Raw genomic sequence first — 13,878 nt, forward strand, 5'->3', positions numbered from 1 at the left:
GCTGAACACTGTGCAGAGGACACACTAAAATAACTTGTAGCTTTAGCTGAACACTGTGCAGAGGTCGCACTATACTAACTTGTAGTTTTAGCTGAACTCTGTGAGGAGGACGCACTACACTAACTTGTAGCTTTAGCTGAACACTGTGAGGAGGACGCACTACACTAACTTGTAGCTTTAGCTGAACACTGTGTAGAGGTCACACTAAACTAACCTGTAGCTTTAGCTGAACACTGTGAGGAGGACGCACTACACTAACTTGGAGCTTTAGCTGAACACTGTGTAGAGGTCACACTAAACTAACCTGTAGCTTTAGCTGAACACTGTGAGGAGGACGCACTACACTAATTGTAGCTTTAGCTGAACACTGTGCAGAGGTCACACTAAACTAACTTGTAGCTTTAGCTGAACACTGTGAGGAGGACGCACTACAGTAACTGTAAATAGTCTAGCTGCCTGACTGTGGTACTAATAGAATCAAAAGAACACCAGCAATTTTCTTCAGGTAGCTGTAAATACTGTAACAAGACAAGCCTGCCTGTCAGTAGGAAGATAACAGGAACGGATCCAGCTAAACTGAATACAGTGTGTATATATATATATATATATATATATATATATATATATATATATATATATACACAACACCTGGGATGCATATATATACACAATACACTGTAAGTGCAGCTAACTGACTGACTGTCCTGCCTAATCTAACTCAAATGAAATGACACTGTCTCTCTCTCTCTCTCTCTCAGCATGCCGGAACACACTACACAGGGCCGCCCTGCAGGCGGCTTTATATAGTGTGGGGTGTGTTCTAAACCCCCTGATCCATAATTGGCCAAAGCCACCCTGGCTTTGGCCAATTACAGCTCTCTCTACTGACAGCGCTGTGATTGGCCAAGCATGCGGGTCATAGTGCATGCTTGGCTAATCATCAGCCAGCAATGCACTGGGATGCTGCATTGAATTATGGGCCGTGACGCGCCACACGAATTTGGCACGAACGGCCCATATCGTTCGCAATTCGGGGAATGGTGGAACAGACGATGTTCGAGTCGAACATAGGTTCGACTCGAACACGAAGCTCATCCCTACCCTTGAGGTATGATTGTTCATATTCTCAATGAACACCTGGGTGCGCTCCCACTAACACAAGAAAAGATTTGCGTATGTTGGTACATATGTCATGCCCATGGCAGTCCCTTTCTTTTGCTTGTATATTTTCCATTGAATAGAAAGAAGCTATGCTCCAGTACAAACCTAAGGAGCTCAAGAATGAACTCCCTATGTGCCTGAACACAACTCTTCTGGCTTCCAGAAATAATTTGCAGGCTTGTAAACTGAGGTTATGTCCAATATTGCTAAACTAGCTAGCCAAGTATTTTTGTCCAGGGCTATAGCTGTAAGTCTGTTAACAACGTCCCATGTGTCCTCAATGTATGATACCTCTTGGACAAATGGTTGCATGATAAAATCTATGTATTGGCTAGTGTCCTCTATTAGATTGCAATTACCTGACACAATTGGATGACCAGGTTTTTTTTATGTTTGCGCACTTTTGGAAGAGCAAAAATTGTCTCAATTGTGGGGTTATTATTGATGATAAATGCATATTCATCCTTGGAGAGTACCTTCTGATGGGGAGGACAATACTTACACACTGGGTGAGAATAGTGGCTAGGGATGAGCCGAACACCCCCCTGTTCGGTTCGCACCAGAACATGCGAACAGGAAAAAAGTTTGTTCGAACACGCTAACACCATTAAAGTCTATGGGACACGAACATGAATAATCAAAAGTGCTAATTTTAAAGGCTTATATGCAAGTTATTGTCATAAAAAGTGTTTGGGGACCTGGGTCCTGCCCCAGGGAACATGGATCAATGCAAAAAAAGTTTTAAAAACGGCCGTTTTTTCAGAAGCAGTGATTTTAATAATGCTTAAAGTCAAACAATAAAAGTGTAATATCCCTTTAAATTTCATAGCTGGGGGTTGTCTATAGTATGCCTGTAAAGGGGCCCATGTTTCCTGTGTTTAGAACAGTCCGACAGCAAAATGACATTTCGAAGGAAAAAAGCCATTTAAAACTACTCGCGGCTATTGCATTGCCGGTCCAACAATACACATAGAAGTTCATTGATAAAAATGGCATGGGAATTCCCCACAGGGGAACCTCGAGCCAAAATTTTAAAAAAAAATGATGCGGGGGTCCCCCTAAATTCCATACCAGGCCCTTCAGGTCTGGTATGGATATTAAGGGGAACCCCGGCCAAAATTTAAAAAAAAATGACGTGGGGGTCCCCCTAAATTCCATACCAGGCCCTTCAGGTCTGGTACGAATTTTAAGGGGAACCCCGCACCAAAAAAAAAAAACGGCGTGGGGTCCCCCCAAAAATCCATACCAGACCCTTATCCGAGCACGCAACCTGGCAGGCCGCAGGAAAAGAGGGGGGATGAGAGAACACCCCCCCTCCTGAACCATACCAGGCCACATGCCCTCAACATTGGGAGGGTGCTTTGGGGTAGCCCCCCAAAACACCTTGTCCCCATGTTGATGAGGACAAGGGCCTCATCCCCACAACCCTGGCCAGTGGTTGTGGGGGTCTGCAGGCGGGGGGCTTATCGGAATCTGGAAGCCCCCTTTAACAAGGGGACCCCCAGATCCCGCCCCCCCCTGTGTGAAATGGTAAGGGGGTACAAGAGTACCCCTACCATTTCACTAAAAAACTGTAATAATGTTAAAATGACAAGAGACAGTTTTTGATAATTCCTTTATTTAAATGCTTCTTCTTTCTTCTTTCTTCTATCTTCCTTCATCTTCTTCTTCTTCTTCTGGTTCTTTTGGCTCTTCTGGTTCTTCCTCCGGCGTTCTTGTCCAGCATCTCCTCCGCGGCATCTTCTATCTTCTTCTCCTCGGGCCGCTCTGCACCCATGGCATGGGGGGAGGCTCCCGCTCTTCTCTTCATCTTCTTCTCTTCTTCATCTTCTTCTTCATCTTCTTCTTTTCTTCTCTTCTTCTCTTCTTCATTTTCTTCTCTGGGCCGCTCCGCATCCATGCTGGCATGGAGGGAGGCTCCCGCTGTGTGACGGCATCTCCTCGTCTGACGGTTCTTAAATAACGGAGGCGGGGCCACCCGGTGACCCCACCCCCCTCTGACGCATGGTGACTTGACGGGCTTTCCTGTGACGTCACGGAGAATGCCACAGGGAAGTCATGTCATGTCCCATGCGTCCGAGGGGGTGGGGTCACTGGGTGGCCCCACCCCCCCGTTATTTAAGAACCACCAGACAAGGAGACGCCGTCACACAGCGGGAGCCTCCCTCCATGCCTGCATGGATGCGGAGCAGCCCGGAGAAGAAGATGAAGAAGAGAAGAAGAGAAGAAGAGAAGAAGAGAAGAAAGGAAGAAGATGAAGAAGAGAAGAAGATGAAGAGAAGAGCGGGAGCCTCCACCCATGCCATGGGTGTGGAGCGGCCCGAGGAGAAGAAGATAGAAGACGCCGCGGAGGAGATGCTGGACGAGAACGCCGGAGGAAGAACCAGAAGAGCCAGAAGAACCAGAAGAAGAAGAAGAAGATGAAGAAAGATAGAAGAAAGAAGAAGCATTTAAATAAAGGATTTGTCAAAAACTGTCTCTTGTCATTTTTAACATTTTTGACAGTTTTTTAGTGGAAAGGTAGGTACCCCCTTACCATTTCACACAGGGAGGGAGGCCGGGATCTGGGGGTCCCCTTGTTAAAGGGGGCTGCCAGATTCCGATAAGCCCCCCGCCCGCAGACCCCCACAACCACCGGCCAGGGTTGTGGGGATGAGGCCCTTGACCTCATCAACATGGGGACAAGGTGTTTTGGGGGGCTACCCCAAAGCACCCTCCCAATGTTGAGGGCATGTGGCTTGGTACGGGCTTGGTAAGCGCTCTCTCGTCCCCCCCTCTTTTCCTGCGGCCTGCCAGGTTGAGTGCTCAGATAAGGGTCTGGTATGGATTTTTGGGGGGACCCCACGCCGTTTTTTTTTTTTTTGGCACGGAGTTCCCCTTAAAATCCATACCAGACCTGAAGGGCCTGGTATGGAATTTAGGGGGACCCCTACATCATTTTTTTAAAATTTTGGTTCGGGGTTACCCTGTGGGGAATTCCCATGCCGTTTTTATCAATTAACTTCTATGTGTATTGTCGGACCGGCAATGCAATAGCCGCGAGTAGTTTTAAATGGCTTTTTTCCTTTGAAATGTCATTTTGCTGTCAGACTGTTCTAAACACAGGAAACATGCGCCCCTTTACAGGCATACTATAGACACCCCCCAGCTACAAAATTTAAAGGGATATTACACTTTTATGGTTTGACTTTAAGCATTATTAAAATCGCTGCTCCTGAAAAAACGGCCGTTTTTAAAACTTTTTTTTGCATTGATCCATGTCCCCTGGGGCAGGACCCAGGTCCCCAAACACTTTTTATGACAATACCATGCATATAAGCCTTTAAAATTAGCACTTTTGATTTCTCCCATAGACTTTTAAAGGGTGTTCCGCGGCATTCGAATTTGCCGCGAACACCCCAAATTGTTCGCTGTTCTGCAAACTTGCGAACAGCCAATGTTCGAGTTGAACATGAGTTCGACTCAACTCGAAGCTCATCCCTAATGGTGGCACATCCATAAATGCGGGATGATTTTTTTAGGCACACCGCTTCCCAAGGACAAGACGAACACCACAACAACAACAAAAAACCCTACACAGAGCAATCTGGACCAATACGTGGTCCGACCAAAATAAATGCATCACATGCATTTGACGTCATAATCCTTATTTATGAAAAATATATTCATTCACTACCACTGAATGGGAATGATTGGGATTAGGCTTACAATTCTGTCCTTCCCACAACATTTATCAGTTTGAATGCATCAAGGATATAAATCAAATAAATTACATTTCAAAACATATTGGCATAATTGTGAATCACAATCGAAGCAGGATTCAGACATGAAATGGTCCCTGGCAGATTAGGGAAGGTGGAATCTGGGACAACCCATACGAAATGTCACAGATCCTAACTGATTCCAGAGACCCTAACAACTCTGAAAATGCTACCTATGAGTATAAGAACTAATCATCCAAATTTACTTCCATCTCAAATTTTAACTTAACCACTCAAGGACCGGGAGGATTTACACCCTTAATGACCAGGCCATTTTTTGCGATACGGCACTGCGTCGCTTTGACTGAAAATTGCGCGGTCGTGTGATACTGTACCCAAACAACATTTTTCCCCACAAACAGAGCTTTCTTTTGGTTGTATTTGATCACCTCTGTGGTTTTAATTTTTTCCACTATAAACAAAAAAAGGGCTACCATTTTGAAATACAGCGGTCAGTGCTATAAAAATGCACTGATTACTGTATAAATGTCACTGGCAGGGAAGGGGTTAACACCAGTGGTGATCAAAGGGTTAAATGTGTTTCCTGGGAGGTGTTTCTAACTGTATGGGGGCTGAGTTGACTGGAGGAAGACAGAGAGATCGCTGTTCCTAATCACTAGGAACAGACAATTACTCTCAGCTCCCCTGCCGGAACGCGGATCCGCCATGTTTACACTGGACATCATGCCTGTTGGCCATGCGCATGGGCTCCGGAGCTTCTATATCTATTACACAAAGTGGCGTACAATGACGGTGATTCGCGTAATAGAGACAACCTGCCGCAGTACAACTGCGGCGGCTGGTCTTTAAGTGGTTAAAAGTATTTGTAGATTGTGTTACCCCAGATATTCAAAGATTACATTCATCATCTTGTCAAACTAATCTGACACCTACACAAAAAACAGCTTTGCGACAACTACCTCCGCAACATTACATAATAATTAAACCCTCGGACAAGAGGGAATTTAGTCATACAAACTATAGAGGGTTATACTGCGATGTGTTTACAAATTCTGCAAAACTACCAGTGACATTGTAAGATCCCATTTTCTACCATTCTGTATTATCAAATACCATTCTTTAGAATAATCGATCAAGCATTTTCAGTTGGACTTATTTCCAAACAGACTAAAGACCTTTTGAAGGTAGACTATCCTGTAATTCCAATTTTTATGCTTTGCCTAAAACGCATACATTGCTCCAGAACCCACCTGAAAGACCTATTGTCTCCGGAAATTGAATGTTTGATGCACAAAGCCAGCCGCCTTACTGATGACTAGCTATGTCCACACGTAGAAAGTCTCCCATCATATTTGAAAGATGCTATTCCATCTACTTACCATCTTAGATAGTGTATTTGTTCCTCCAAATACAATCTTGGCTTCCATAGATATGGAAGTACTATACTCGAGTATTCCACATGGCAAAGAAATATCAGTACTGTCTACTTTCCTGAGTGAAAGAAGCATTGAAGCTACCCCTTCAATGACTTCATGCTGGAGATGCTGCTTTTCATTCTCACCCATAATGCTTTTAACTTAGATGGCTCCCACTACTTCCAGGTGCAGAGAGTGGTGATGGGGACTACCTGAGGGGGGATGGGAGTGAGAGAAATTCTCATCAGAACATATGTCGTCATTAGGGATAAGCCGAACACACCCTGGTTCGGTTTGCACCAGAACCTGCGAACGGCCTGAAACTTCGCACGAACGTTAGAACCCCATTGAAGTCTATGGGACTCAAACGTTCAAAATAAAAAGTGCTAATTTTAAAGACTAATTTGCATGGTATTGTACTAAAAAGGGTTTGGGGACCCGGGTCCTGCCCCAGGGGACATGTATCAATGCAAAAAAGCCTTTTTTTCGGGAGCAGTGATTTTAATGATGCTTAAAGTGAAAAAAAAGTGAAATATTCCTTTAAATATTGTACCTGGGGGTGTCTATAGCATGCCTGTAAAGTGGGGCATGTTTCCCGTGCTTAGAACAGTCCCTGCACAAAATGACATTTTTAAAGCAACACAAGTCATTTAAAACTGCTTGCCACTTTAATGTAATGTCAGGTCCCGGCAATATGGATGAAAATCAGTGAGACGAACGGCATGGGTACCCCCCCAGTCCATTACCAGGCCCTTTGGGTCTTGTATGGATATTAAGGGGAACCCTGCACCCAAATTAAAAAAGGAAAGGCATGGGGCCCCAGGCCCTCTGAACAGCAGTATACAGGCAGTGCAAACAAGACAGGGACTGTAGGTTTGTTGTTAAGTAGAATCTGTTTGTAATTTTGAACTGGTACATTTTTAAAGTGTTTAACTCCAGCCAAAAAAATCAATTTTAAGCTTTTTGGAAAACATAGGGAAGGGTTATCACCCCTGTGACATGTTTTGCTGTCTGTGCTCCTCTTCAGAAGATTTCACCTCACTTTCTGTCCCAATGACAAATGTTTTTTGAAAATATGGGGTTTTTAGAGAAACAAGGATTGGTGATAAAGCATCAGTGGAAAGGAGAAACATTTTTCCCATATTAACTCTTACAGGAGAGAATTTCCCTTCCTAGGTGTAGATTTCATCTCACTTCCTGTTGTCTCCTTCCGTATGCAAGTAGGAGTCGTTTGTAAGTTGAATGTTTGAAAGTAGGGGCCTGCCCTATATACTCTGCAGAAATTGGGGCATTAGGTGTTGGTGTTTCCACAACACTGTAAGCCCTCACAGGGCCCTGCTGTGAAATATTAGATCAAGAATTGTAATTACATGCCCCTGTTGAACAGGGTCAGAAAAATTGAGCCTTTGGTGATGGTGGTGGTGGTGCTGGTGCCACAACACTGTAAGTCCTCACAGTTACTCTTGGTGGGTGCTGGAATGGGCCCTGCTGTGAAATATTAGATCAAGAATTGTAATTACATGCACCTGTTGAAGAGGGTCAGAAAAATTGGTCCTTTGGTGGTGGCGGTGGTGGTGGTGGTGCTGGTGCCACAAAACTGTAAAGTCCTCACAGTTACTCTTGGTGGGCGCAGAAATGGGCTCTGTTGTGAAATATTAGATCAAGAATTGTAATTACATGTCCCTGTTGAACAGGGGCAGAAAAATTGGGCCTTAGGCACTGGTGCCACAACACTGCAATCCCTCACAAATACTCTAGTTGGAGCGCAGGAACGAGCCCTGCTGCAAAGTATTGCATCAAAAATTGTAATTACACGCCCCTGTTAAACAGGGGCTGAAAAATTGGGCCTTAGGCACTGGTGCTGGTGCCACAACACTGCAACCCCTCACAGATACTCTAGTTGGAGTGCAGGAACGAGCCCTGCTGCAAAGTATTGCATCAAAAATTGTAATTACACGCTCCTGTTAAACAGGGGCAGAAAAATTGGGCCTTAGCCACTGGTGGCGGCGCCCAGAACCAAAAATATTCTTACAAGCTATCAGCATGATCATTGAGGAGGAAGAGGATAGTCACTCAGCATAACAGGATAGTCATTCAGCATAGGCAGTCTTGAAGGGATCTCACATTTAAAAAAAAATTATTCGGTTACATCAGCATCAGGTGCTTGGTATCTGGTGGTGATCCAAGACTGATTCATTTTTATGAAGGTCAGTCGATCAACCGAGTCAGTGGACAGGCGCACCCTGTGATCGGTTACAAAGCCTCCAGCAGCACTGAATGTGCATTCCAAAAGAACGCTGGATGCAGGACAGGCCAGTAGCTCAATTGCATACTGTGCAAGCTCTGGCCAGTGATCCATCCTCAAGACCCAGTAACCCAGAAGATTTTCGGTGGGAAAGGTGTCCAAGTCACGTCTTGCCCCTAGGTATTCCTGCAACATGTAAAACAGACGCTGATGATGGTTGCTGGAACCGATCATACCTTGGGGCTGCGTACTAAAAAAATTGTCTGAACTCCTCGATCAGATGGCCACCCTCTCCACCGCTCCTTCTTTGACTGACCGAAGCCTCAGCAACACGTTGTCCAGGAACAGGAGTTTGTAACCTCCCAGTCTCTGGGAACGCGTTGCACAGACCTTTCTGCAAGGCGAAGATGTATCAGCCTCTGCTCCCTCTGCGACGGCAAGATAAGGTCCGCAACCTTACCCTTGTAATGTGGTTCAAGGAGGGTTGCCAGCCAGTAACGATCCCTCTCCTTGATACCACAAATACGAGGATCCTTCCGCAGGCTTTGCAGGATCAGGGAGGCCATGCAGCATAGGTTTGCTGAGGCATTTGGTCCAGGGTCCTCTGGGTCACTAAGGATGACATGATCCCCAGCCACCTCAACCCAGACACGTACAAGTCCATGGGTTTCTTGGGACTGTAACTGATCCCTTAAAGACTGCTGCTGATGCTGAGTGCCAGGCTCCACCTCCATGCTGACACAATCCTCCTCCTCCTCCTCATCCTCATCCTGTGTGATTGGCGGGCACGCAGGAACGCTGTCTGGATAAAGGCGGCCTTGAGAACTAAGGAAGTCCTCCTCTTCCTGCCTCTGTTCTGCCTCAAGTGCCCTGTCCACACAGCGTGTGCTCCAACAGGTGGACAAGGGGGACAGTGTCACTGATGCATGCACTGTCACTGCTCACCATCCTTGTGGCCTCCTCAAATGGTGACAGGACAGTGCATGCATCCCTGATCATGTCCCACTGTCGTGTGGAAAAAAAACAAGCTCCCCTGACCCTGTCCTGGTGCCATAGTCGCACAGGTACTCATTGATGGCCCTCTGCTGCATGTGCAGCTGCTGCAGCATGGCCAACGTTGAGTTCCACCTGGTGGGCATGTCACAGATTAGGCGGTTCTTGGGCAAGTTAAATTCCTTTTGGAGGTCAGCCAGCTGAGCACTGGCATTATACGACCGGTGGAAATGCATACAGACTTTCCTGACCTGCCTCAGGACATCCTGTTACCCCGGGTACCTGCCCAAGAACCACTGCACCACCAAGTTAAGGACGTGAGCCAAACAGGTCAGTCGCCCCTGTCGGAGGGCGGAGAGGAGGTTAGTGCCATTGTTGCAAACCACCATTCCTGGCTTAAACTGGCGTGGCGTCAACCACCTCTGAACCTGCCCCTGCAGAGCTGACAGAATCTCTGCCCCAGTGTAGCTCCTGTCCCCCAAGCACACCAGCTCAAGCACCGCATGGCATCTTTTGACCTGCATACTTGCGTAGCCCCTTGAATGCTTACGGAGCACCGCTGGTTCCGAGGACAAATCAGCACAGGAAGAGGCCATGGAGGAAGAAGAAGAGGCGGGGGTGGAGGAGAGAGGTGTGTCAGAATCACCAGTAGTAGCATTTTGGAGGCGTTGTGGCGGAACAACTTCCAACACTACTGCACCTTGTCCTGCATCCTTCCCAGCTGCTAGCAGAGTCACCCAATGCACCGTGAAACTTAGGTAACGTCCCTGTCCATGCCTGCTGGACCATGAGTCAGCAGTAATATGCACCTTACCGCTGATCGCCCTGTCCAGCGAGGCCAAGACATTGCCTTCCACATGCCGGTAGAGAGCCGGAATCACCTTCCCTGAGAAAAAGTGGCGTTTGGGAACCTGCCACTGAGGAACCGCACATTCAACAAACTCATGGAAGGGGGCAGAGTCTACTAACTGAAAAGGTAGCAGTTGAAGTGCTAGCAATTTTGCCAAGCTAGCATTCAGCCGCTGGGCATGTGGATGGCTGGGAGCGAACTTCTTTCTGCGGTGCAGCAGCTGGGGCAGGGAAATTTGCCTGGTACAATCTGACATCGGTGTACCGATAGCAGATTGCCTGCAAGTACTTGGCTGTGACACACCTAATTCTACACCTTCATTCCTCTCAGTGCAGGTCTCAGAGAGGACTGAAGGTATAGTGGGGTTGGAGATCCCAGCTGATGAGGAGCAAGGAGAAGTCCTCTTTGTTCTTTGGTGTGGGTCTTTTAGGTACGCTTGCCAACGAACTGCATGGCAGGTCAACATATGTCTGGTCAAGCATGTGGTGCCCAAGCGGGAGATGTTTTGGCCACGCGAGATACGCTTGAGACATATGTTGCAAATAGCGATCTGATGCACTCATCTCAAAAAAGGCCCACACCAAAGAACTTTTAGAGTAACGCGCAGAAACAGCAGCGCCCTGCACATGCGGAGCTCTGCGGTGTGATGCAGTCAGTGTGCTGCCCTTAAGCTGGCCCCTGGAGAGCATCCTGCCTTGTTGGTGATGTGCCTCCTCCTCCTCTCTCCTACCAGGCACCCATGTGGAGTCAGTGACCTCATCATCCCCTCTCAGCTCATCACTGGAGGAAACCTGGCAGTATGCTGCAGCAGGGGGAACATGACTGCCAGATTGCTGTCCTTCTTGGGCACCCCCTCTGTCTGGGCTCAGGCTCATGTTACTGCCTTCCTCTAGCTGAGTACCATCATCGGAGCCTTCAGAACGCTGGGCATCCTCCTGGAGCATGTACCCAACACTTTGGTCAAACAATTCGGGGGACTCCTCAGGAGTACATGGTGGGGCTAGGGAAGGAGTGACTGATGCCATTGAGCTGAGGAAAGAGGCTGCGTTGGCAGCTGCTTTGCCAGACAAAGTACCCTGAGCCTGGGTGAGAGAGGATGAGGAGGATGAGGACGGCTTGGTCATCCACTACTCAACCAAGTCTTCCGCATGTTGTGGCTCAACACTGCCAGCTGCCGAAAAAAAGGCCAAGCGTGTCCCACGGCCACATGCTGATGAGGATGCACCGTGTCCATGACCAGCACTGTTGCCTCTAGACACAGAGCCTGCTTGCCCTCTTTTATTGGCTTGTAACTGTCTCCCTCTCCTTGTTGGCCTTCCAGACATACTAATGGCCTGCAGTGAGATGTAGCTGCACAAAACTGGGATGTATATATATACCGATTATACTGCAGCTAGCAGAATCAACTGCCTGCCTGTAGTATTATTAGTATGAGAACACCTGCACTTATCTTCAGGTAGCTATACTGTAGGTGCAACTGTTCAGGGTACACAGTACAGTAACTGGAAATACTTCAAGAGCCTGCCTGTGCTATTAATAGGATCAGAAGAAGCGCACAAGCACTTGGCTTCAGGTAGCTATACTGTAGGTGCAACTGTGCAGGGTTACACAGTACAGTAACTTTAAATACATCAAGAGCCTGCCTGTGCTATTAATAGGATCAGAACAAGCACATAAGCACCTGTCTTCAGGTAGCTATACTGTAGGTGCAACTGTGCAGGGTACACAGTACACTAACTGGAAATACTTCAAGAGCCTGTCTGTGCTATTAATAGGATCAGAAGAAGCACACAACCACCTGTCTTCAGGTAGCTATACTGTAGGTGCAACTGTGCAGGGTACACAGTACACTAACTGGAAATACTTCAAGAGCCTGCCTGTGCTATTAATAGGATCAGAAGAAGCACACAAGCACTTGGCTTCAGGTAGATATAATGTAGGTGCAACTGTGCAGGGTACACAGTACACTAACTGGAAATACTTCAAGAGCCTGTCTGTGCTATTAATAGGAACAGAAGAAGCACATAAGCACTTGGCCTCAGGTAGCTATACTGTAGGTGCAACTGTGCAGGGTTACACAGTACATAACTGTAAATACTTCAAGAGCCTGCCTGTGCTATTAATAGGATCAGAAGAAGCACACAAGCACCTGTCTTCAGGTAGCTATACTGTAGGTGCAACTGTGCAGGGTACACAGTACACTAACTGGAAATACTTCAAGAGCCTGCCTGTGCTATTAATAGGATCAGAAGAAGTACACAAGCACTTGGCTTCAGGTAGCTATACTGTAGGTGCAACTGTGCAGGGTTACACAGTACACTAACTGTAAATACTTCAAGAGCCTGCCTGTGCTATTAATAGGATCAGAAGAAGCACACAAGCACTTGGCTTCAGGTAGCTATACTGTAGGTGCAACTGTGCAGGGTTACACAGTACATTAACTGTAACTACTTTAAGAGCCTGCCTGTGCTATTAATGGGATCAGAAGAAGCACACAAGCACCTGTCTTCAGGTAGCTATACTGTAGGTGCAACTGTGCAGGGTACACAGTACACTAACTGGAAATACTTCAAGAGCCTGCCTGTGCCATTAATAGGATCAGAAGAAGCACACAAGCACTTGGCTTCAGGTAGCTATACTGTAGGTTCAACTGTGCAGGGTTACACAGTACACTAACTGTAAATACTTCAAGAGCCTGCCTGTGCTATTAATAGGATCAGAAGAAGCACACAAGCACCTGTCTTCAGGTAGCTATACTGTAGGTGCAACTGTGCAGGGTACACAGTACACTAACTGAAAATACTTCAAGAGCCTGTCTGTGCTATTAATAGGATTAGAAGAAGAACACAAGCACTTGGCGTCAGGTAGCTATACTGTAGGTTCAACTGTGCAGGGTACACAGCGCACTAACTGGAAATACTGTAAAAACACCTGCCTGCCTGTCAGTATATTAGGAAGAGAATAACAGGAACGGATCTAGCTAAACTGACTACAGTGTGTGTATATATATATATATATATATATATATATATATATATATATATATATACACACAACACCTGGGATGCATATATATATATATATATATATATATATATATATATATATACAATACACTGTAAGTGCAGCTATCTGACTCGACCTGCCTACTCTATCTAACCTAAAACAAATGACACTGTCTCTCTGTCTATCTATCTCTCTCCGCCGCAACACACTACACAAGGCCGCCATGCAGGCAGCCTTATATATAGTGGGGTGTGTACTAAACCCCCTGAGCCATAATTGGCCAATGCCTCCCTGGCTTTGGCCATTTACGGCTCTCTGTACACAAGGCGCTGTGATTGGCCAAGCATGCGGGTCATAGTGCATGCTTGGCCATTCATCAGCCAGCAGTGAATTATGGGCCGCGACGCGCCACTTGAATTTGGCGCGAACGGCCCTTAATGTTTGTAATTTGCCGAACAGCCAAACACACAATGTTCGAGTCGAACA

The sequence above is a fragment of the Aquarana catesbeiana genome, linkage group LG01 (assembly GCF_042186555.1).
Source record: "Aquarana catesbeiana isolate 2022-GZ linkage group LG01, ASM4218655v1, whole genome shotgun sequence".
Lineage (NCBI taxonomy): Eukaryota > Metazoa > Chordata > Amphibia > Anura > Ranidae > Aquarana > Aquarana catesbeiana.